The sequence below is a fragment of the Chaetura pelagica genome, unplaced genomic scaffold, assembly GCF_000747805.2.
Source record: "Chaetura pelagica isolate M959 unplaced genomic scaffold, ChaPel_1.0 scaffold361, whole genome shotgun sequence".
Taxonomy (NCBI): Eukaryota; Metazoa; Chordata; class Aves; order Apodiformes; family Apodidae; genus Chaetura; species Chaetura pelagica.
Genome location: NW_009952363.1, coordinates 464715 through 490569, shown reverse-complemented (window position 1 = coordinate 490569; position 25855 = coordinate 464715).

Below are 25855 nucleotides of genomic sequence, written 5' to 3'. Positions count from 1 at the left end.
GGATGCCTTTTTCATGCCTAGGAAAAAGCTTCCCAGCAACTACAAGAGAGATTTTTTCATCAGGACTGCTAAATGATTCACAGTTTCACGTATGCTCCTTTAAGTTGGGATTTTCATCCTGTGTACTGGAACATTATTGCTTGCTTGGCTAGAAATTTGTATCAAGTATTCCCATCAAAGCTTCATCTCTCCTGGCTAGCTCAGCTGTTCCAGGTGAGAAGTATTAAAACTTTAATGTTTGAAGGACTCCAGGGGCTGAATTGCTCAAAATGAATAAACATTCCTTTTCATGAGACCGTGGATTTGGGCCGATAAATAACAAACACTCTTTTGCCACATCTGCAGTCAATTCCAAACTGTGATACAAAGCCAAGGACAGAGGACTGGGAAGGGAGGGGGGAGAAGACAAGGGGAGATGGGGAATAGCTCCATTAATCCATCTAAGTAAAGGACTGAGAGAGAAAATAGAGCCTTTAGAATTAGCACAAAGGCTCAAAGGGACATGTCCATATGGCCTAAATTCTACCTAAAATTCTAAGTCCCTAAGCCTAATGTTTCCCTATTCCCTATTTCCCTAGGAATATGTGAAGGCCTAGAACCATCCACTAAGAAAGGCATAAAGGCTTAGGTGGAATTTAGGCCACCTCAGTATATGCAAAAGTCTTCATAAACATGGCCTTGATCCTATATGGACACCACCCTCACCTTTTCTCTCTAGAAGGCAGTGAGTCCTTGTGATCTCTTAGAAAAGTTTATTGAGAACACTGTAAGGGGTAAATCATCAAGCTTCTGTCTCATGCAACTTTTTCTGGAACAGGGAAATATGTTGGTCTTAGTTCTTTATGCCCATCATTTCCTCTTCATTGCTTCTTTTTCACTAGACTTTATGGACAAAGAGTATGAAATTGAATTCAAGAGCCCACACTGCCAAACAGGGACAGGGAATCTGTGTTAGGGGAGTATTAAGAGATATATCTATCTCTTTTTTTATTTTTTGGGGGAGTTGGTTTTTTTCTTCTTGTCGTGGCTTTTTTGTAAATGTGGAGTCTTTCCCTTCAAACCCTTCCTAATCCCTTGACTTTCTGCTCATGAATAGATTGAATTTTTCACCGTGACATTGCCTAAAGACAATGAGCGATTTCACAACAAATGATTTATGTACTGGAATCTAGTGAGATTTTTGCTCATAAAAACATTCCAGCCATTTATCTTGATCTCCTGATATATCAGAGCCATGGCTGTATGTCTCTAAATTAACTGCAGATTAAACAATTCATGCTGGTTGAAAAGTGTAAATGCAAGAAAAAAGCTCAAAGAAGTTCAATCAATTTCCATGATTGGATTCTTATCGAGACAAAAATGTGAGCAGTTTCCACTGGCCATTTCAGGATAAACAAGCCAGGAGGTAAATAGACTCCAGGCATCTGTGAAGCAATATCATGTGTGCAAGGGAGTAGGTTTAAATAGAGCAAACAAGCTTGAGTTTCCGTTGGGGTAGGCGGCTGCGTCTGTGATGCTGAGTAAAGTTAGTTTGCTGAAGGTTTGGGGGGGGGGGGTGTTTCTTCTTTTTCCTGACAATCACTGGAAGATATAAAGAGAATGACTGCAGCAATTGTGAAGCATGAAACACAAAACAAGAAATCAGAAGAGAAACAAAAATGGGAGCATTGCAAGAATGAAGAATCAGTATAGAGTGTAACTCCAACTGCCTGGGAAAAGAGAGAGAGAGAGAGAGAGAAAAGGCTTGTTTCTGCAGATCTTCAAACAAGCTTTCTGGGCATCCAGGGGCAAAGTGAATATGCAGCTCAGCTCAGTTTTTCATTTTAGCTCAACAATTCTGAGCCTTGTCTATGTACAGCTCTTTTCCACTTGTCTGCATTCAACATGCAGCCAATGCACGTACGCTCGTGACTCCAGAGCTTCATTCTGTTTACACCTGTGTGAACCCACACCAATGCCATTAGTTGAAATTTCCTGCAGGAATAGAATATCAGCCTGTGCCCTCCCTCAAACACTGCCACTGTTATTAAGGTGTTGTCTAGACACCGGCCAAGGCAGGGAAGGCTCAGCACAGTAAGTGCCTCTGAACCACTCAGAGCTTTTCAGCTTCATGAAGTTTTTTATCCTATTTTACCCTGATACAAGTGTCAGGAGAGATGTGGCCTCTGCTCTGCTCGGATGCTAGAGCAGTGCTCTCTGAGGCATGGCTTTGCAGAGGAGGGAGTGCAACAACTAATTTTTCTTTGCTTTGGTTCACGAGGGCCAGAGTCTGATCTGGCCCAATCAAGTTCAGCTAATTTAGAAATGATGAGTAAGATGGAGCAAGCTGCAGGCCAGTGTTAGGAGGTCCCAAAGTGGGAATTAAGGTACATAACGAATAGAGGCATGCAATCTATACCAATATAGTGTGAAGGGTGAAAGGGACTGACACCAAGTACAGGGGGAAACACAACTGGAAGAAGACTGTAAGACAGAAAAGGCTGCCTTTTATGCCATGTTTCTCACCAGCTTTCAGCCTTTAAAGTTACTGAGATTTTGCACACAATTTCTACGTCACTCCAAGAGATGAGTGAGCACCAGAGGGGCAGAGCTGCTCTGTGTCCATGCAAGCATGAGCTGATTAGTGGAACAGTACACCAGTGTCCTCCACAGGAGAGCTTTACATGGCGTGAACCACTGGGTCAACTAGAAGACATCATAGTATCTAAACCTATCTTAATAAGGTTGTGTTCCTGGTGGTGCCTGTGATACTGGACTTTTTCTCACTCAGTCCCATGGCTGGAGCCTGATCTTGATTCTGACTTCCAGTCTGATCCATCTGTGAGTGGCTGGGATGCACAGCAAAGGGACAAACTGTGACATCCCCATATGTTCAGTGCTTTCTCCACAGACAAATATACATTTTACAGACTGATGTGTCTTAGCATTGGCAGACCTGCAGGCAGACACTTGTTCTTTAAGCTGAGTCCTTATCTCCTCATATTTGATGTTTCAGATTTTGAGAGTCTGCATCCATCCCTCTCCCTCCTGTACGTGCTCATCAAGCTTCCACAGGGCAAGAATCCTTGGGCTTGTAGGAAACAAAAGCACCCTGACCTCAGCACAGGAGGCTTTAGCTTCCATACGTTTTTGCATTGTACTGAGTGGCTTAATGTGTTTCATGGCTCCAGACAGAAAGGAGGAATGTCTGTAAAGCAGAAGAAATGACCCAGGTATTAAAGCAAGGGTGCTTTCCTCTTTCTTTTACACTACTCAGGGATGAGAAATGGAAGTTTGAAGGAAGGAGCTCAGAGATAATTACTCACTGCAGACAATTTAAAGCCAGCAACTGTGGGGAAGCTGAGACTTAAGACTCAGGCAGGAGAGACTGCCCAGCTTCTAGATTGGTGGCCATGAGTTCCTCCTGGCACTGGCGCTTTCCCACAGCCAGGAGAACCTGCCCTTCTTGCCCTTCTCTTGCTGGGTTGCAGCAGAGGAAAAGCTGCTGGAGATGTGGGTCACTGTGAGAGGGATGTGCTTCAGGTGGCCAAGGTTTGCATGTAGCATTGCAAGCAGGGGTGGGCTGAGCTGCAGGGACTGGCTGTATAAGTTCAGGCTAGTTGTCTTTCTGTTTTATGTACTGATGGAAGGAGGTGAGACAGCCTTCATTGCTTTCACATTCAACCTTAGCTAAGAACTGGTTAGATGCCTCCCAGCTGGAGAACTTTTTCCTGCTCTTGCAATAATGAGGAGAGCTAGGGGATTTGGGCTGATGAGGGTTTTTATTCACATGCCAGGACTGAACACACTGTTGCCACACTGGGCTTTGCCTGGGTGATGGCAGCAGCATGGTATGGACTCAGGCACCAGGTCTCAGTTGTGCTACTGCTCATTTGGGCTGTTAATGAGCCCAGGGAGTTGCTGACTCACAGGCAGAAGCTAAGACTTGCAAAAGCTGGATCTCTCTTCCTGAGTGCAAAGATACTGAGGAAATTCAGACACTTCTGGGCAAACTAGAAGGTAGAAAGGAACATCCCTGTCTAGCAGAAGGATTTTCTAGGCATTTGTGGTTTTCAAGTAACATCAAACTAGCAGCACCACAGAAAGAATAGGAGTAACAATGAGTTTATTTAAGCATCAGCAAAATACAGTGTTGAGGTTCTGGAAATGTTTCCCTTAAGTTCCTTCTCCTGTCATCTGCAAACCATTATTGCAGTTGTCACATTTATTTAATGAAACACCAGGTTTTGTTTACACTTTAAAATGTGCACCTTTTTTCTTTTTTTTCTATTTTTTTTAAGAAAAGGGTTGTCTGCCCCAGCAGCCTGACTAGCTCAAATGGAAATTGCATGAACCTTGCCCATGAACAAGTGGGTTTACTGCAAACACAAGCAGCACATTATAGAAGCTTCAAGTAGTTCTGTGCTCAGGCTATATTGAGGAGGAGGAAAACAGAGATTATTATTCACAGGATTGGGATTTAGATCAAAGAAGAGTGAACTCAGGTGAAACTGAGCCAGGCTGATGAGTAAGGAGCAGAACAACAAACTACACACGGAGGTTGTGCTACACGTTTGCCTTATGGTGACTGATTAAAAAGGATAGTTTAGGGGTTTTCTGAGAAAAGCCTAGAGTCTAGACCAGAAGGAAGCAATAAAATAAAACAAGGGAAAACCTAGTTGTTTTCTTCTTTTTTCCTTTGTTCCAGAAAATACAATCCAAGCCAACACAGTAGTGGGATCTGGCTGGAAACTGTCCAACATTGCTCCAAGGAGCATCCCAGAGACACTGCAGTGTCTCCACTGCCATCCTGGCCCTGGATTAGGGTAGAACCAGTGGGATAGTTCTAGGTCTGCACCAGGACCAGGCAGGATGACGGTGGTAGACCTTAGTGCTGAAAGGTCTTCTATATCCTCTTCAGCCTCTCTTATTCTCAGAGCTTACATAAACCATAAGCAGCTTGGGGGAAATCTTACTATTGTGTTTAAGCCCTGTGCTCAAGCCCTGCTAGTGTCTTCTGCTGCAAGAGGAGGGATCAGCACTGCCTCCACCCAGGCAGTTCAGCCATTGGCAGAGGTGTCCAGTCTTCAGGTTTCAGATCTACCCTTGTCCCCTCAGCAGACCTGGGTGCTTCCTGCATCCCAAGGGTTGCAAAAAGTTATGAAGTTGAAGGGTTCTTAGCAAGGGCTTCCCAACTGCCAGTGAGCTTAGAGGAAGACACCTTGGCAAGGAGGTCTTGTATCTGCCATGTGCTGCAGCCCCTGCAGATGACATGGTCGTGCAGAGGTGAGAGACTCATCTCCCCTTGCTCTTCCAGGTACTGTCACAATGAATATGCATTCTGTTGATGGGGGACTTCACTGAGCAGCCATGAAGGGGAAAAGGGAATGGACTTCAAGGCACCTTCAGGTGGGATGCACCTCCTCTCCCCAGGAATTTATTTCTGGAATAAGCAGAGACCTCTTTCAAGGCCTGTGTTCCACTAAGTGAATATATAATGATGCAGTCTATACATTTATACATCATGCCCTGCAAACAGGGGCCTATTTAGGACAAGATCAGACTGCGCTTCTCCCAGCAGGGGTTGCATTAGCAATTCATTTCATAGCATAAAAGGAGCGTATGGAGACAATCATCCATAGCCTGAATAAAACACTGGAGGAGAAGTCAGGGACCAAGGGAGAAAAAGAATTATTCCTTTGAAAGGAAAGTATTAAAAAATATATATATATACAGCTCCTCTAGAAGGCAAAATCTCCTGGAAAAGTAATCAGAGAGATAGGAAATCTGACCTGTTTATTATTCTGGATTGATGGAGAAATGGGAAAATGGAGAACAAAGTATGTATTTCTTCTCTAAGATTGGTGGAAATAAGACTAGCAAACTCAAAGTATGTATGAAAGAGCTTGGGAAAGAAAAGGGAATAAAATGTTACCAGAGATACACAAACCTGTGTGCGTGTGGGCACAGCCTGGAAGTCATCAGGATCTGAGGCAAAATAAAAACATTTAGAAGTCCTGGGATCCTACCTGAAAAAACATGTATTCTGCCTGCAGGATGCACAGGCTGGAAGATGAGAGATTGGGGAAAGTTGAAATAGGAATGTGGAATGTGGGAAGGAAGGAGGGAAAGAAAAGGAACAGAGGACAGGAAAGGTGAAGTGAGGACTTGTTCACTCTCTGCAATAGCCCAGATCTTTTCAAGGTGCATGTGGGATCAGTCAGCCATCAAAGGGTGTAGCTCTCTTGAGAAAGAATGAAACACATGCCCACTAACATAATTTGTCTTTTTGTTTATTTAATCGCCTTGTTTACATGAGGGCCAATGATTTCAGATGGAACAGCTCCTGTGGGTTTAAATTTGTGGCTGTCTGACTAAAGAGAGAATGAGGGTCCCATAGTCTCCTAACAGAAACCTCTTTGTAACCAAACAGCTGCTTACAAAAACAACCCAAAGTCACTGGTGACCTTTCCTAAATTCCCCTTAGGACATTTTCCTGCCCTCCAAGAAATCTTGCCCCAAAACACTGTGCCAGCCCTCTCTTAAGAGCTTTAACTTCTGGTTAAGGTGTTGGAGCCATCTGGTGCTGCTGAGCACCATGTGTCAATACTAGTGAGCAGAGCAGCTCCAGGATTTTGACATTATGCAGAGATTAGCAGTATCTCTATACACCCTCCTGCTGCAAAAAGTGGCTGAGAAAGAATTCTGAATAAATCATTCCCCACCCCAAGCCTCCTTCTTCTAAGTGTACCTCTTCAAAAGTACCTGTTAGAATAATTTAGCAAATGATGCTCACAAGCCCTCTTTTCTTTGGGTTGCTGGAGTCCTATCTGCTTTGGGGGGTTTGAGATACCTTGTAGGTAGCAGTTTTTGTTATTCTCACACACCAAGCAGCAGGTACTTTAAAATATGCATATAAAAAAATGAAGAGACTAAAACCAAAGGTCTTGATCATATATTGCAACCACCTGCATCACTGATGCTGGCTAGCAAGGCTGCCTTGGCATGCTTAGGTGTTGTGAGGGTAACTTCTGTCTTCCAGAGTCTCTCCAATAGTGCTCATATCCCTCTTCCCCAGGACAGAGCAGATGCCTGTTTTACAGTCCTCCACTCCATGGACATCCGTGCTGCAAAGAAAAGTTCAGCCTAAAAAACATTCCCATCCCCTCTGCTGCCCACCTCAGACCTCGTGGATCACCCCTCCCCCCATCCAGCCTTCATTTCTGCCTGGCCCTGGTTGTTCATGCCAATGAGTCTTCTGAGAAAACCACTAATTAAAGGCATGTGATAGTTAAACTTTTGCTAATCAAGACAAATGAATCAAGTCTCCAGTGTACGACAGCGGAGCTGGAGTGCTCCTTCCCCCACACGAGTCAGCCTTCAATTACAAGGCTTGGATTTTATCATGAAATATTTCCCCTGAAGCCCCATTCTGCAGCTCTTGCTTATGGTTCTCCTGATTCGTGGTGTTTATTTAGCGCTGTGGGGGTGTTTTGTCAGCAGAACACGCCAGCGTATCCAAATGTTAACGAGCCCATTAAAGACAGACAAGATGTAATCGGACCAGACACTCCGACTGACTGGCATCAGGACAGACCAAAAATTCAGGGGAAATGTGTTCCTCTGCCCAGTCACAGCAACAGACTTAGGGGAAGTGCTCCAGGGCAAAGGACATTGGCCAGACTGGGAGCCCATCCCAGAAAATTACTGAGTGAACCAAGAGAACCACATTTTACAAGCCAAAAAATAAATCAAGAGAAATCTCCCAGAGGTTTGGGTAGAAGGAGTGGGCCCCATTTTCACCCTCTTAAAAAATCAAGGGACTTTGCAAAATGCAAATAACATGAACCAAAGCATGAGCTACTGAGTTGGAAGCAAACTATCCTGACCTCTATTACACTTCAGAGTTGTTGATTTAACTGCTGTATTTTCCAACATCTAATTTGCACCCCCAGGTCACCAATATAAAGCTGCCAGACAGAGGCAATAGGAAAAAAAAAAAAAAAAAGAGTGGGAGAGAGTTAGAAAAGTAGCAGGAGTTGCTGTAAACTTAAAATCTGCTTGTGTGTGTGACCCATGCTGCTGCTGAATCAATGCTTGCTTTGATTTTTTGTTACAGATAATCTACAAATCATATTTTTATGACTCCAGTATTTAGGAAAAGAGCAAGTAAGTGTTCCTGTGTAGCTAAGATCTAACCCCATCCTTCTCCCAGAGCAGGGTAGCTCCTTGTTGCCTGCCCTGAGCTTGGGGCAGACTCTTCTCCTTCCTGCACCCCTCCAGCTCAGCCAAAGCCCCTGGTGTTGGGCTGTGTCCTGCCAGGGGCAGATGGGTGCTGGGACAATGCATGAGGCTCCATGGCCATTGGGGGCAACCCAATTACAGGCACAGGCAGAGGGATCTGCCTGCCTGTTACTGCTTGGTAGTTGGATGCAAAATGGGTCTCACAGTATCAGGTATCCATGTGGGCACCAATGTCAGCACAACTGGTGTTTCAACTGCTTGCCTCAGTTTAAATGTTCTGTTTCACCATTTCTGGAGTTGGCCAGACAATGGACCCTATCATCACTGCTTCTAATTCTACAAACTTCTTTCTTCTTCATGGCTGTTTGACAAACATGCTCATTGCAAACGTATTTCAGTCTCTGGCTGATTGGTTGGGAGTAGCCACTTCCTTTCTTAACAGTTATTTGAGCTGTGAGATCAATCAGGCAGTCACCACTTCTGTTTAGGTACCAGCTCATTCACTTTTTCTTCTTTTAACCCTCCAGACTGTAAGTCAACCTGCAGTTACACATGGAAGTGAGAGCAGTGGTCTGACCATACACCCTTGTCCATCTTAGAGACAAATGGCTAGTTAACTAATAAGGGAGGTAAAGAATGATCTCTCAAACTGTTCTTCCAGTTGTAGGCAACACCACAACAGCATGAGTCTGAACCAACTTTAAAAAAGACCGTTTTTTTCTGAATGGAGGTTAAACCTCTAAGAATTTTGTATGAAAAGACTCCTTAAGAATGTGCCTTGGGTGAGCCACTTTGGTGCTATGCAAGTTGCCATCTTCCATGTACAACTGCCACAAATGGGTTTCGAACATCTTCTGCATGAAGGCACCACATTAGGACATCACATAAGTCTCTCCTGGAGCTGCATTTCCATCCTCAGGCTGTGTCACTGCACAACACCACCCTGCAGGCTTTAAATTGCACATCCAAGCCAGCAGCCAAAAAGAACATTTAGTGCCACTAACAAAAACAACTCTTTTGATCTCCTTGACATCAGTGCAGCAAACATCCCACTCCAGTGCATTCTTGCATAAAAGAGAAGCTTCTTGCTGCTCAATCACACTGCTTTTAATAGCTTTCTGAATGCAAACATCCGCAGCTTTTACTTCAGTTTAATCTGCCAATTTTTCTAAGTCTTTATCACACTTTATCAAACAGTGTATCAGTGTGAGGTATCCAACCCCCTCCCCTCAGGCACCTCTGAAATTGAAATCCCAGGAAGGCAGCAGCTTCTTTCATATTTTAATTATTTTAACATTTTAGTTTAGTGGCCTCTGTATTATTATGACTTGTTTTTCTCTCTGGAACAGGGTTGGGATCCCACACCAGGTGGGAAATTTGTTTGTGTAGAGCAAAATAGCAGAATGCTTCTAATGCATTAGATATGGATTAGAGAAATTGTGTTCGGGAAATACATAATCTCTTGGTAAAAGGGGAAAAATAAAAAGCCTATTTAATTTTGGCTCTAATTTGTTTTTCCCCAATTATAATTTTTAATGAAAAAGTGTAGTTTAACCACATGGGTGTTGCCTAATGTGCCAAGTGTTAGGTATAAACTGCATCTCCAGTAATGTCTCTTCATTCTTTACCATTGAGGGCTCTGATTCAGGAAAATATTTAACCACATGCTTAAATCCATCCTTCCTGTAGAAAACACTCATGCGTAGAATTAACTTGAAGTATCCTGGGACTTACTCATGTGTTTAAAGTTTGAGACATGGAAGCATTTCTCAAGTTTCAGATTGTCTCCTGGTTCAGCACCATGTGATCTGGTATATAAGGCATTAAAATTGATAAGAAGACTCACAGCAGCTTTGCCAGGTGTCAGCTTGGCCCTAACATGATGCAGGAGCAGTCACTGCAGCCCTGGCACAGTGTCCTCACCCTGCCAGGCTGGGTGGGAGCAGGCAGAGGAACAGGGATTATGCCCAAGCACAGATGAGGAATTTGCATATTGTTAGGATTTATTTTGCTGCAGAGAGTGTTGTGTCCTTTGTCCTGCGTGATATTTGCTGCTGATTGGAGGGGCATTACACATGATGAGAGGACAGACCTAAGTAGCTAACTCTCCATCCTGTGCTGGGAAGACCAGGTCCAGGTGCTTGTAGCATGGCTTTTCCTGTTCTGTGTCTGATCCCTGGCTTTTCTCAGGCCCTTCTCCTTCCTGTGTGATCTGCTCTGTGTCACCGTAGGCTTAAATGTACCTTGAAGTCCACACATCTATAAGTGTTGTGCCTGTGCCTATAAGGAAAAGGAAACACTTCAGGCAGCAGCAGATTTACCTCTCCCACTAATCCTTTCCCCACAGCATTTGGGAATAATAACTAAAGGGAAGCAGAAGGGCACGTGGCTCCCAGCCCCATCCCAATCTGGCCCCACCTGGAGGTTTGTGCAGGTCTCTTCCCATGGCTGAATTCTCTTCTGTTTCTCTGTTAATGAAGCTGTGCTGCTGGCCCCCAGTTATTCACATATATGCTGAGATGTGCTCAGCAGCCCAGCCCTCCATCCACAGTTCCATCCATGAGGCTGTTGTGAAACATCCTGCAGCTCCTCAGTTTATTAAAAATACATATAAAAAATAAATAAAAATAACTAGTCACCCCTATTAGGCAGCTGATGTTTGCTGGCCCTTTGGATCCTCCCTGAGGCAAGTTTTGCTGCAGGTCATACTTGAAAACTTTTCAGGTTAAGTGTAAGAGAAATTGAATTTCAGCTCTTGGAGGAGCATATTGCAAGTTCAGTCATCAAAGATTACTGCAGCCCTTTGACTCTGAGGGAATCCAGTGAGACTGGGAAGCAGCATCAGTCCAGGAGGAAGCCAAACCCATGTGTGTGGGTTTTCTCTACCACATGCTGGTATGAATGAGGAATGAGAACAGTGAAGCATGCTGGACTTAGGTGCAGGAGGAGTCCTCCCTCCAGGGAGGAGAACACAGGCAGGTCTGGCTTCCTATAGACACAAACCCTGAAGGAGCACAGTGGTTTCCTCCAGCAAGTTAGGTTTGTTTTGATCTTCAAGTGCCACCTTACTCATTTAAATAACCTTTGATGCCTGTTGTGCTGAATTGTTAAAGAATTGTCCTTGTTCAAACATTCCAGCATAACCTGCAGCGGTTCTTGCCCCTCCTGGCCAGCCCCTGAGCTCTGCCACCCTTGGCTCAAATCCTGGGGTCCCCAGCCCCAGCTCAGGATGTTTTCAGAGCAGCAGCTGGCTTCTGTCCTCATCCAGGCTTGCCACCTTAGCTGTCATGCTGGTTTGGAAGATCTGAGTCTCAGTGTTTCCCAGGGCCTGATTTTAAATTCCATTTCTCCCATTTTCCGGCAAATCGCTCCATCTCACAGAGCTTTTCCAGTAACCAGGCATTGCTGGCATAGAGAGGCCAGGACCATTATTATTGTATTTACTCTGGACCCCAGCTTCTTCTTCTATTCCAATAAATCCATTTGAGAGCAAGTGTTTTGATAGACACTTTAATAGAGCTCTTCCTAACCTGACCATGTTAATGATTTTTGGGGGCTGGCTCTGAGCCAGTTCGTGCAGCTCGGTAGGTTTTTTTCTTTGTTATGAACTGCATCTTCTCCTTTCTCCCTGACTCCTGCATCATGAAAGGTGACTGCTCTGTGCTGCCAGCTCCTGGACACCAGAGTTCAGCACCCAGCCTCTGGTCATGCTCTGAGACCCTCTCTGTTGCTCGAAGGCCACGAAGACCCCCCATGACCTGGACAACACCCACAGCTCCTGTAGATGACAGGGGTATCAGCACAATTTGCCTCTGCTTGTGTACTGTTGATTTTACAAAGCACTGATTGACCTGATCTTTGCTGGTGATGGAGAAGGGGAAGGGAAGGAGATCTCTTCTTCCTTGACAAGAAACCAGTGCTGAGCTGTGCACTCCTGATATTGCTGGCCCAGCCAGAGTTTCCAAGCTGTGGTGTTTGGGGAATCAGCTGCTGGACTGTCTCCCTGATGATAAGCCTCTCTAATAGCAGAGTGTTTTTTCCTCATCAGTAGGAAGAGCAGCTAAAATTGTCTGTTCGAACGCTGTCTCATCTTCTCTCTTTCTACTTCATCCTACTGGGAGAGTCATGATGAAGGAAACAAATGACATGGGCTCAGGACGCTGTACAGGGACTAAGAGGAAATAAAATTTGATTTTGAAAGGATAAAATGTTTTGACTTCCATGATGGAACAAGCAATTGTCCATGGATTTTCTGTGCTCCAGAAATGGAACTTCATGCTAAAAAGAGATTTTATGGAGCTCAAGCTATTATCTGATGATGGAGAGCTCCCAAGCCAGCCCTCATTCTCCAGCTGGCTTCCTAGCAGAGTCGTCCTGATAGTGTAATATATCCTGGTCCTAAGTATTGAGATTCAGCCATCATCAGCCAGTAGAAATACACATATAAGCAAGCAGCAGATAGTTCCAAAGGCCTGTACCAAACCAATTAAAGGAAATGCTGGAAAAGCACTGGCATCCCAGGAAGAGTGTTCTGTGCAGTGAGAAACATCTTCCAAGGAGAAACTACAAGTATGTAGTTCTGTGCATGTAATTCAGGTGTGCATTAGGAGCAGTGATGGTTTCCTGGTGAACCTGAGGGGACACAAGAATGGCCATGCTCCTGTTCTGCAGGTGTACAAGTCCCACCTCAGTGAGTTACTGTGCTATAGAAGGTTGTGAATGGATTCAGTAACTAACAGGGGTCTGCTCTTTAGTTGTTTGGGGTGAAAATCCATGAAGGTGAAGACTAGATTCACTGGCCTCTTGTACTTCCAGACCCACAAAAGTTAGCAGGACTACCAAGCTTTCTCAATTCTCAGGTATTGTTTTTGAAAATCAGATTCCTGCAGATGTGATCCTGGGTTTCTGGAAGCTATAACCACCTCTCAATGGCTTTCTTGAGTAGCTGGAGTTTAAATTTAGGTGAATGCTTTCACTTTGCCCCTTTTCTGGCCACCAAGGCTGTGCTAGCACTGGGTGTAGGTGGTGTACTGGGTGTACTCCAGTAACACCAAGACTAAAGCAATCCCAGACAGAGCCAACCTGAGCCTTCAGTGAGGATGTAAACCAAAGGGTTCCGTGACATTTAGGAAAGGTTCCATCACTGCCTTACATACACAGCATTTTGGTTTTTATTTCCCAATGCCTCTATACAGCTGTCACCAGTGTGAAGCACATGGAGCTGTTGGGTCCACAGTGTTCAGCACTCCCACACTGACACCAAGCACAGGACTTAGTAGTTCCTTTGACTGGAAGAAGAGAGAGCATTCCTGTACTGCAGCTTATTTCACCACTGAGTTACACTTGTAGTAGTTCCTTTGACTGGAAGAAGAGAGAGCGTTCCTGTACTGCAGCTTAACTTAGAGTTGCAGGTTTTGCTGGGAAACAAAAGCCTGTATGTCAAAATACAGGGAGAAAGAAAATTTAGTCTTTCCAGTCAGAAGCTTGACAGTCCAAGCACCAGTCAAGATGATCAAGGATGGACTTTTGAGACTAGTTTCATGTCTGTGTCATTTTCTAGTGCATAGTAAATTTTGCCCCAGTAGATAATCCTCTTAGGATGCATGTCTCTCTAAATTCACCATTCCTGGGATCCTCTCTTGCATATTCCATAGGTAATTGCTGCACATACACTTTCTGCCATTTCCCTTTCCAAATCACATTCCTCATTCTAATTAAAGGATCAGGATTTTCTTTTTAATGATGGCCTTGTGCATGGAGAAGATATGCCAAAGGATGAGATCTGCCCTTCCCAGTAGGTTTCCTGCACAGAGAAAGGATGAGCATTTTATGGAAAGGACCCACCCAGTTCCTTGCACACTCCAGTGAAGACAGCTTTTGAGTGTCACCAAGCTCTCAGAACACATCATGGACTTGCAGCTTCACTGAGAGAGGATTGCAACTATGACTGCACCCTTTCTGAACCCCTACTTGGTGCAAACTAACAGAAGCTCTGGAAATGACAAATGATAGCAGGGTCTTGATCTCTTCCAGGAGAAGAAAATTGTAAATCCACTCCACAGTCCAACACCACTGCTTCATGTATTTACAGCAGATATCTCTCCCAAGTTTTTTTAAGATGATGTCTTGCTTTTGCCCTCTAGGAAGAAGCCACTCTCAGATATTTTATTTGAATAGAGAGAATTTCATTCAGGACCTATATCTGGATTTCCATTTTCATATTACAGTTGAACTGCTGTTGAATTATTGCCCCAACCCACAGTGCAAATCCTGATTATGCAGTACCCACAGGGGCAGAGCCCTTTTGGTTTACACATTCAGTTTTCCAAAGGAACTCACAATACTAATGCAATCCTGTAGGCAGCTTTAAACATTCAGGGCATTCTGCAATTCAGAGCAGAACGAGCTGTCACCTGCAATAGCATCTCACAGGCTGTACTGACATGCCTCAGGCTGGGTTAGATTCTGCCAGTTTTCCTACAGATCTGGAGGAATCCTGCTGGTTTTATTGAGCCTCAGCTCTGTTTTACACTGAGTTTCACAGCAGAGTTTGGTCCATTCCAACTTCTGTTGGCTAATTCCACCTTTTCTGCTCTTCAGGGTCACATCACTCTTTTGGGGATCAGCCATGAAGGCTGGATTTGCTCCAGAGCACCTGTGGTATTTTGATAGCTTCAAATATTGCTAACTTCTCATATTTAAATATATAACTTACAGACAGGGGCAAAGTTTAACTCACTCTACTCAACTATAAAATAAACCCGAGCTCACAGTTTAAAAGAGGGTCTTTTTTATGCTGATCATTAACTGCAGCAGGGATATTCCTTCCTAGAGATTTGTTATTAATGACTGCTGAAATTACTGATTTCAATTAACTACGTTACATTTATATTGAAATACAGTTGGTGCTGCTCCAGAGGAATATAAATACTGAAATGAGAGCTGGTGCCTCCTCTGTTAAAGGATTGCAAGAACAAACAGGACGTGCAGCACCCCTTTAGCTCTGCACAGTGTGGGTACTGGTTCCTCTTTCTTATGTTTTTAATTCCCTTCCCCTTTTTCCTTCCTTCTCTCATTCTTGCAGTTAAGAGCATCTCCCCTCCCTACAGCCATTTGATTCTGCTCCCTGGAATGGCAGTGCCCCCAGGGACTCACCACCCTCCCAGCCCCCTGGCTTGGAGCCTTTTTGGCTTTTGAGATATTGGTGTCACTGCTTTCTGCCTCCATGGCCTTTTTCTCATTCAGGCCACGTCACTGCTGAGGGACATCCAGTGCTAAGCCACCAAAATGGGATTGCACAAACTCTGCACGTTAATTAGTTCAATGTATCTCTCTGCTAGGGAAGGAAGAAGGAACTGTTGCTAATAGCAGACATTTTGAAGGAGGTTATGCAGAGCTCTGGGGTTCAAAGGAAAGGAAATGAGGGGGAAAGGCCCAGCTCTAGCCTTTAAAAACTAACTCCAGGCTTCAGAGCCTACAGAGTTTATTACTGAGGGTCTCCCTGCCTCCGTATCTTCTCTTTTCCTGCTCAGTACTCTGTGCTGCTCTTTGAGATTCGTGCCCACACTTCTGCCTCTCCTCTCATCACTCAGTCTCTAGTGTTGAGCAGAACGTGAGTCAAAGCCCTGCTTCCTACAAAAAGTCAGCACTGGCACAATGTGGGCTGGACCCCACAGTGGTCTCATAGCAATGCAGGAGGATCATACAAATCTCTTGGCCTCCCCCCAGAAGAGACCCTCATTTCTGACAGCTGCATTGGCACGGAGTCCTGAGTCCTGGCTCACAGATACCAGCTGAGGTGCTGGGCAAGGGCTGGGGACTGCAGCTGTGGGGCTGCCTCTGTGCCATGCACCAAGCCCCAGCACAGTCTGTCTGCTTATCCAGGCAACGTGTGTGTGCATGTTGGGTCCCACTGGCATTAACAGACTGTAATTACTCTCAAAGGTTTCTATTATGTGCAAAACTGTCATTAACTCCCAATGGTGTGATTGCCCTTTATCGATAATATAGAGCTCAGCACAGCCAATGCTTATTGTGCTTGCTCATAGTGGAAGGAAATGAACCTGCCATCCTTTCCCTCACAACCTACTATTAAGGTGTAACACGCACATGAAGGCTACGCCCACCCTGACCTGCATTGCCCACAATGGAGAAATCACTCATATCTGCCTGAAATTACACCCACCAGCACTGCTTAACTCCTTGGGCACCTCTGAGCTGTAGGCCCAGAGAAGAGAGCTGGGAGGGAGTGGCTGTAGACCCTGAGGCTGTGGACCACAGCACTGCAGCACTTCCTAAAATGCTTGTGGTGAAAGGGGCCATGAGGTCTCTGAGAAGTGACCTGTGAGATTGAGTGAAAACACTGAGCAGATTTGCATAGCCTGAAATTCAAAGTTCTGTGCTCATGTGCAGTGTAGTGTTCTCCTAACATAAAAACAGGAAAATATTCCCTCCACAAATAGAATCACAGAATCACAGAATCATCAAGGTTGGAAAAGATCTTCAAGATCATCAAGTCCAGCTGTCCACCCTACAACCCCTACCACTACATCATCTCCTGAAAGACCATGTCTACCCATTTTTTTAAGACCTCCAGGGATGATGCCTCCACCACCTCCCTGGGCAGCCTGTTCCAATGCCTCACACTCCTTCTGTGAAGAATTTTTTCCTAATATCCAATGTGAACCTTCCCTGTCACAACTTGACCCTATTTCCTCTTGTCCTATCACTGGTCACCAGGGAGAAGAGGCTTATAAAGAAAATACTTCTCATTATCTTTAGGTGATGAAGAGGAGTAGCTCAAGGTGCATTTTTTGCCATCCGCCATGGCCATGTTTTGTGGCTGAGGGAGGGCAGGTGGGAAAAGGCAAGGGGCAGGCTGCTGAGAGTCCAGTCCTTGCTGGAGCTGTGTCCATCAATCACAGGGTACAGCAAAACCCGATCTGAACCCAGCTTGTGACACATACTCCAACGCAGGGACCACAAAGCATAAAATACAAATCAGGAGCAGAGGCCGCTGGGTTTTGTTGGAACATTATTGCTCGGTCTTGTTTCCAGTCACTGCATCTGTATAACAACATCACTTCTATACCATGTAATTAGACACTTAATTTATTAAACAGCAACTGCAGTAAGCAGAGAGCAGGAGATACACTTATCTTCAGAGGAAATATGTTATTGGGGAGCATATACTTTTCTGACTCAGCCTGAGCTGCTTCCTAACAGTCAGAGCACTTGAGAGGAAAATGTTTCCTTGGTGTAGACTTTGGAGCAGCCCTTGGGAGAGCTGGAATCAGCTTGTGCTGCCCTGCCATGGACCTGCTGCATGACCTTGGTTCAGTTACTCAGTCTTGCTGCTCCTCACTTGTCATGTGTAAAATGAAAACAACAACCTGGGCTTTCTCCCACATGTTACACGGTTTGTTCTACTTTTCTTGTCAGCATTTTGAGGAAGAAGCTGGGCATCTTGTTCTGCTTCTGTCAGGCTCTAAGCACACTATGCTCCCACAGTTTTCCATGCTCCCCAATAATGTCTTTCCTTTCATCAAGGTCAAAGCAGCCAATTTTGCAGGCTGCCAGAAAAGGCAGCATATTCTGAGGTTTGCATCTTCCAAGGTGAGAGCCAGAGAAACAAAATTAATGCCATCATTCCAGGTCCTTGGGAAGAAACTGTTTCAGTGTGAAATTCAGCCAACAACAACAAAAAAAAATATTTCTGACAAAGATGAAAATGATGACAGCCTGCTTACTTCCCCATGGGAAAACACATGAGAGCCAGGTCTCCCAGGCTTCATAAGCCTGAGGCTAAAGAAAACCTTACGTCGTTATGGAGGCCTAATGTACTGACACTGCAGAGCGTGAGGCAAAATGTCCTCCAGTGATTCCCTTGAAAGGCCTGTGGAAGAGCTTGGTTGCTGGGGTCTTTGGCTGATTTCAGTGGACTTAGGAGGACACTGACACACAGGAGAACTCAGCATTCAAAAGTGCAGATGTGGCCAGTGAGAAGGGAATGCCCTAGGAGCATGAGAAACCAAAGCTCTCTTTGATACTAAATCCCAGAGGATACTTTGAACATAGATCATTCTCATCTATTCTTCCTATATCATGTTAGGAAACCTACATGGTCACAGCTGACCATGCTGGGTAAATAGTCTAATGTAATTACAGGGTAAAGAAATGGTAAATTCTCTTCCAAACCAGAGTAGAGCTTACATCTATTATTTATTAGAGGCGACCAGCAGAAGAGAGCAGGTTACGTGGTAATTACTTTTTGACCTCCTGGAGGTAATTGTATAATCATTTGCAGAGAATTGCTATTACAGTTGGGTGAATCCTGCAAGCTATTTTATGTGAACAGTCATTTGAATTTTTAAACCAATTTCCACCTAAGTATGGAGTTCTGATAAGGTCATTCACCACCTTTGTGTTTGAACAGCGTTTTTTTCCTGCCTTTTTGGGGGGCTTTGTGTTCTTCAGATATTAAAGTAAATGAGCTAACTGGCAGCAATACTCATATCTATTTGATCAATCAGCCAGATAAGCTTAGCCCAGCCTTTCAGTGGTTGGAAACTGCTCACAGGTTTTAGATCTGAGCAGAGAGATGTGGTTCCACTTCTGCTGATACTGTCAATAGGTCAATGTCTGTGGAGTAAAAATCAAAGTGCTAAAATTCACTATGAAATTGCAGCCTCTGGTGTGGTCACATCCTCAGGACAAGCAGACTTTTAAAGAGGATCCAAGGGTGATGGGCTTGCTTAGCTTGCCTTCATTAGGTGCCCAGGTCTGGGGCAGCTCAAAAGCTGCACTGCCAAAACCTGGCATCAGGCACTAGCAAGGCATTCCCTGGAAGCTTTAGTAGGTTTGCTACAGCTTGAGCTCCTCCTGAAATAGGGATTTGTGCTACATGGCCTCTGGACCTTCCCATCTCCATCAGCTAGAGAGGGAACCAGAAAGACTAACTCAGAGCAGACAGCCGAGTAAGACAAGACTAATCTCACTTTGATTTCTCCTTTACCTCTTTCCCCAGTTTTATGGGCATCCTGGAGCCAGGCCCTAAACCCTCTGATATTGGCTGTTGTTCTTAAATTCTTTAAACTTGAAATAACTTCATTTGTAATTGAACTGTTACCATTGGGATCCCATCTGAAGAAACAAAATTCAAAGCATGAAGGAGATCATTGTACAATCTTCTGTGGCACATAAGTTGTTTTTTTCTAACACCCCTCTCAGACTGACTCCCTTCATCTTACCTTCAGAAGCCATGGGGACCCTGGAGGGACATCAGAAACCCTCCAGAGGAGTTTTAGCCCACCTGAAGTTTCTCTGTATTGCTCACTCTGCAATAGTTGATACCATGCTGTTTTAAAATTTATAGGGTAATTGATTTATTTATAAATCATTCCGCTCTTATTATTTATTAATTCTTCTGTCAAGGTTAATTTGAAATACTTCTAAATAAGGCTTCCTGACAACACCTTTGTTTATGAGTTTGTTGGTGTGCCAGCTCACGCTTCTTCCTCACTTGCAAAGGCAATCTGCACAGATTCATGTCCCAAGAAAGGTGATCCCGTTTCATTCCAGAAGAAAAGATGTCATGCAAATCACCCACAGGACCTGCAGTTGTTTGTTATGAATATTGCAGAATCGAACTCCTGTTATCTGGATAGAGTTCTGATTAAAATGTCATGTGTGAGGAGGAGTGTGGTGGACAACTTGCTGCCATAAGTTGTCAGGAAGTCAGCCAAAAAAGACAGCAGGATGAATCCAGCTCACAGGTCTGAAATTGGAAAGAAACAGTGAATTGGGATTTCTCAGATCTCCTGAAGTGCAGCAATTATATTTTATTCTGTAGGATTTGAATATAGGCAGAGAAACAAATATTGAGAGGAATAATGAAGTAACATGACATCTAGAAACAGCAGAGCTGAAGGTAAAATCTGCAGGTGAGACCCATCAGGAATAAAAACAGCATGAATATGCACGGTGTCTTCTGCAGAGCTGGGTGATTAGTTGGGAATATGTCTTACTACCTGCCTTTAATGTTACCTGCCTTCTTTGTCTGTTTTAGCCTGTGAGCTCCAGACAGCAAAGCCCAGATGTCTTTTAATAAGAGGGAAGCACCTGATGGTCCCATCAGAGCCGTCAGAACCGCAGACATTTTGCGCTGCTCGTGTGGTTCAGCACGCTCGTAAAGTGCTGACTCCTGCGGCTGCTGCCTGTGTCTGAACAGAGAGCCCTGGCTCTATGATTGCACTGAAATGACAGCCACCACCTGGGTTTGCTTTTGAGCTGGTCATAGTTCAGGTTTCTCTCCCATGACAACAGTTCTGCAGCTGAGGGCTGCAGCTTGGGCCCCTGCCTCGGTGCTTCCCGTGCGGTGCTTCAGCAAAACGTTGCAGGTTGAAACTTGCTCCTCCTTTTCCCAGCTCTCCTGGGAGAGGCCTGTTTGTCTGCTGCCTTTGCCTGTGCAGCTTGAATGGATGGTCCCCTTAATGTGTTCTTTGTTTGTTTGTTTCCTTACCTTACAGTGTATTAGCACAAACCTTTATTGGAGTTTTGACTCAGTTTAGTGAACAAGTAAAGATCAGTAGAACTGGCTCAAAACAGGCTGTGCATGGGTGAGAAAGGAGTGATTGCTGGATATCCTGGTGCACCCAGGCTCCGGTTCATGGAATCATAGGGCCTTAGAATGATTTGGATTGGAAGGGACACTTCCCACTAGATCACATTGCCCCGTCCAACCTGGCCTTGAACACTTGGGGTTGGGGCTTCCACAACTTCCCTGGGCAACGTGTTCCAGTTAATACTGATTTCTTCACTGTGCAGCAAAAGTGCCCAGAGAAGAAATTATTTTGACTTCTCAATTTTCCTCTACTTAAATTCTGCTCATTAGAACGGGCTTGTGTGCAAGGCACCATGGTTGGCATTAGCTGTTGAGATAGATTCAAAGGTGACATAAATGCAGGATTATGCCACATAGCTGTAATTTTAAATAATTTAAGGTGAACCCTGTGGAGCAGTGTGAGCTGGCAAGCTGTGCTGCCAGGGGCAGGGGTGAAGTGAGGACAGCTGAAGAAGGGGAGCAGCACCAGACAGTGCCTTGAGAGACATAAGAGGAGAAGGTAGTGGTCACAAACTCAATTTAGGAACCAAACTAATCTAGTAGGAAAGAGATTCCCCTTCAAAGTACTTGAAATAGGGCAGTGAACCCCCCCTCAAGAGGCTGTGCTACCTAAAGGGTTTATCCTGACCCAAAACAAGTCCGTTCCCTTCTCAGGCTGTTTTTTTCTTTTGCCTCCCAGATTTTGTCTTTTCTGTTTGGTGTTTTCAAAACATGCTCTGTGGGATGTGGATGTCTGGTCCTTTGAAATTTTAGGCCTAAAGCTTCAAGGCCTTCAAAGCAGGAAAAATATTTCACTTTATGTTTGGAGAGCACCAGGCCCCAGTATCACAGGTTGTTGAACATTGAATAGCACAACTTCAAGAAAAATTACAGCAAAAATATGTAGCCCAGTGCATTTAGAGGTTTAGGGGCTTTTTTTTACATATAATTTTACTAATGCCTAATATTACATCCTTTTTCCACAATTATTTTATTTAGAAAATGTCACAAAACATGAAACTGGCCAGTCACACAAGGTGTTTGCAAGTTATTCACCTGGTACAAATAAGGGGGAAATATCACAGCATCCAATGAATAAATTATTTGGTGAGCACTATCCTGCTAATTCCACGCACATCTCTGCAGAAAAGGAGCTCTGATAACCTTGTGTTTCCTACATTGCTGTCCCTCACCACTCACTGCCCCTCATTCTTCCCATATAAAGCCCTCTTAGATAAGAAGAAGAGATGATTATTAAGATGGGAGCAGAAGAGCTTCCACCAAAGGAATACCAATGAAGCAGTATCTTGGTGCATACATAAACTGAGCCCTTTTCCAATAAACCTTCAGATAGAGGCAAAACAGTGACAAACAGTGATTCCTGTCATCAGTGGAATTCATAAGGGAGCCTCTGATAATTGGCATTTTCTCTGTGCAAAAGAGAAGACACTGAAAGATCTGGTGAATGCCAAAGCATGCGTTACAGGTAGCCAGAATCAGTCAGTGCTGACCAGTGCAGGCTGGAGAACAGCAGAAATGCCTCTCTAGAGAGTGGAGAGGTTGTCCAGAGAGTCTGCAATCAAGTCAGGATGGAATTTATGGTGCATAAAGAGCCATTACTGAGGGACAGCTTTGTAGACTGGAGCCTTGGACCAAACCCAGAGCCATGAGTATGAGGCTGCAGTGCTGCTACCATCAGTTGGGTTGCACCCCAGCTCTGACTCTAGCTGGTTTTCCCTGAACAGTAGAAGGGTAAATGGCTTGTACTAGGGGAGTTACAGGATCATCTGGAGTCAGTTTTAATTAAGTCCTGCTGACAAATGCCTACAAAGTCTGTCATATTTATCACAGAGAGAGTAATCCAGATGTCTGAGGATACGATGTGCAGCATCCCTTCTCCCACAATTAGCTTGAGAGCTCCCAGTTTTTACTTAGGCAATAGGTAAACATCTTCTGTATGGGAAGGGGAGAGGAGCAAAGACATCAAGAGAGCCCCAGATGTGGGCATAATCCCTTCTGCCCCACAGTGAGCTCAGCTGCTGTCTGGGCACAGCTCTAGAGGCAATGGCAGGGGAAAGGAAGGCAAGAGACAGAGTACAGTAAGTCAGTAAAATCACATTATGTTGCCACATTTCCAAGGTAACATTGTAGGATAGCAGTGTTCTTTAGAATTCTTATTTTCCTCATTTTCATTAACTGTTCTTTCCAGTAGATTCATTTTATAACAGTTATCAGCACTGGCATCAGCTGCATCCTGTGTTTGTTCTGTCTCTCTGTTTATTTTGCTAGGGGTTTTTTTTTTTTCCCTTCTTCCCAATTACTTTCTTATTAAGTAATATTACAGTAAGGTAGAGAAGAGCTGGCCATCTGAAAATTGACCTCTTTCAACCTAATACTTTTTCTTAATTTTAAAATTAAAACACAGCGTCAAGAAACATTTTGTGATTCTGTGATTCTGTGAAATGGGATGACTGGTTCTGTTTCTCTGCCTTGCCATTAGCCTCCTCAAAACTCTGTATCCACCTCCAATGAATTTGTAACTCTAAAACACCTACTGTTTCAGCACCGCTGTACAAGGAAAATATTCAATAAAGTGGCCCTAATTGTTTTCATGTACTCACTCAGGTCAGTCTTTATCCAGTAACGAAGCTCACAAAGAAACTTTGGTTTCAACCTTGAACCTTGGCCATTTCTGTTCCCTCCCAAGCATGTGCACCTTGCAGTTCTCTGTATTCCTGAAATGACTCTAAATCACACATCGTAAGGTGAAAAAGATCATAAAAAAACAACAAAGGACCAGCAAACATAAAATAGAACAATGGCAGCTTCCCCACCTGACACTGCAAAAATCAAAGGGAGTTTTCAAACAGCCCCATTTCCAGTCAGCTGGAGATTTAATTCACCCAGTAATTTACTGTGTCTGCACTTTTTCTTCTCTTCCTCCCTCTTCTCTTTTTTTCTCAAGTCTATTTTTTTTTTTTGGCCCACAATGAGAGGACTCTAATGATTGAGCTCCACATGCAGACAGGCTTTACCCTCCAGTGTGTGCTGGGTAGGGGGGGAACAATAGGGGAGATTCATGGGGCATGGGGAAAAAGCCATTTATTGCAAAGAGCATTTGTATTGTAAAGTAATTCTAGTATTTCAAGGAAAGAGGACAAGTTCACATAGAAAATTATGCCAACTCAGACTGTTTGAGTCTGCAATTTTCTTTGCAAGCTGCTGGGGTCAGTGATCACTCTGAATGTGTGGATGTCCCATCCAGCCCAGCCCTTCTGTGCTGGGGCAGGCCAGCAGCACCTCTTGTTCGTTAACTGTTTCCTCCTCTGGTGAGTGAGGTGTTTTCCTGGTGATTTTTATTAGATAATGGCTTAGTGGGAAACTGAGCAGAAGAAACATTTTCATAATTGATGGCTCAATTTCAGTCCTGAAAACACTCAATGGCTTTTTCAGCCTCACTGACACTGGAAATTATTAGAAATTATAAACTGAGATGTGGCGGGAGCATATAAAAACAGACAGGTACCAAAAACCACAGGCTTGGTGGTTTTCCGCTTGTCAGGGATGGGGAGATGAGTGCAGATTCTTGCAGAATTTCATAGAGTTAAGCAGGAAAATAATTATTTCCCTGAAAAAAAAAAAAAAAAAAAAAAAGGATAAAGGGGTGCCAAGGGTTGCATCAGGAGCCATTCTGAAGTTTGACATGGAAGGAAAAATGAAGCCTAGGATAAGGATTAGCAGAATCTTCAGGAGGGATTTTCCAAAGGACCTGATTATCTTAAGACAGTCGAGGACTGACTGACTTCTCCTCTCCCCTCACTGTGAGAGGTACTGAACTTCAGTCTCAGCACCCAGAAGAAGACTTCATGACCCAGAAGAGCTGTCTTCATGACCGGTTTCCAGGGCCATCCCCTGCTGCATCCTGCTCACTGGAGGTAGGGACAGTCTCTCCAAAGAACTTCTTGTTCTTGATGCCATTGATTCCATCCTCCAGAGCCAAGGAGCAAACACAAGGGTCAGAGAAAAACCTGCTTTAAGCCCTGATGCAGCCAACCCATAGTTGATTCAGAGTTTTTATAATTAGAAGCAGAACTTTTTCAATTAGTCTTTCTATATAGGCATCAACCCAAGGGTTAAGCTAGATTTTTTTAGATTTTATTTTTCTTTAAGTGGATAGCTGAAAGCCTTTCTTTCTTTAAATGCAAATGATCTTATTTGGACCTGCTGACATTAGAAACCATTGCATATATTCTGAATTTAGCATGAAGGCAGAGAAAATAGACTATAGCATCAGCTCATTTTATGAGAGCTCCTTACACTGGGAACAAAAGAAAAACTAATGGAAAAAAAAAGAAAAAGTAAGGAAAACAACCACAGCCATAAAAGAGGATTTGCTGGTTCTCTGTCCCCTGGCATTCCACCCCCCTCCACCTCCTTCCTTCTCCCTTTGTCCATTTCCATCGCTTCAGGGACTTACTACAGCCATGGGATTAATGGACACCTAATTCCATCTCTGCTTTACAGCCTGGAAAGTCTCTTGTCTAGTTTACATTGATTTTTCTTTTCTGATGCATTTGCAGAATCTGAGATACTGATGGTGGGAAGCATAGATAAAGAGGGAAGACGTGAGAAAGAGATACATCCTCATGCTCCTAGTACAGAGAGTGCTTCTAGACTTTGGAGTCCGCAGATACTTCCAGCAGCAAATACCCACTTACTCTTTCCTGCCATCATAGAGGACACAGGAAGGGCAGCAATGATAATCTTGCTCTCAGATGGGCAGGTGTTATCCATCACTTGGGAACAGATAGGGAATGTGTTGCCTTAAAACAATTCCTAGTGCAGTGAGGTCTCTCTTGTGTGGTTTAGCACCATGCTCCTTATTATTATAGTTCTATTTTTACTATAATTGCTATTAGCAAGAGTAAGGTAATTTCCCAGGATCTTCTCCACGAATGAATGGACACAGTGGTCATACTCATGAGGAAGCTGGTGCCTACCCTCCTGGCTATGCAGAAAACACCATGTTAA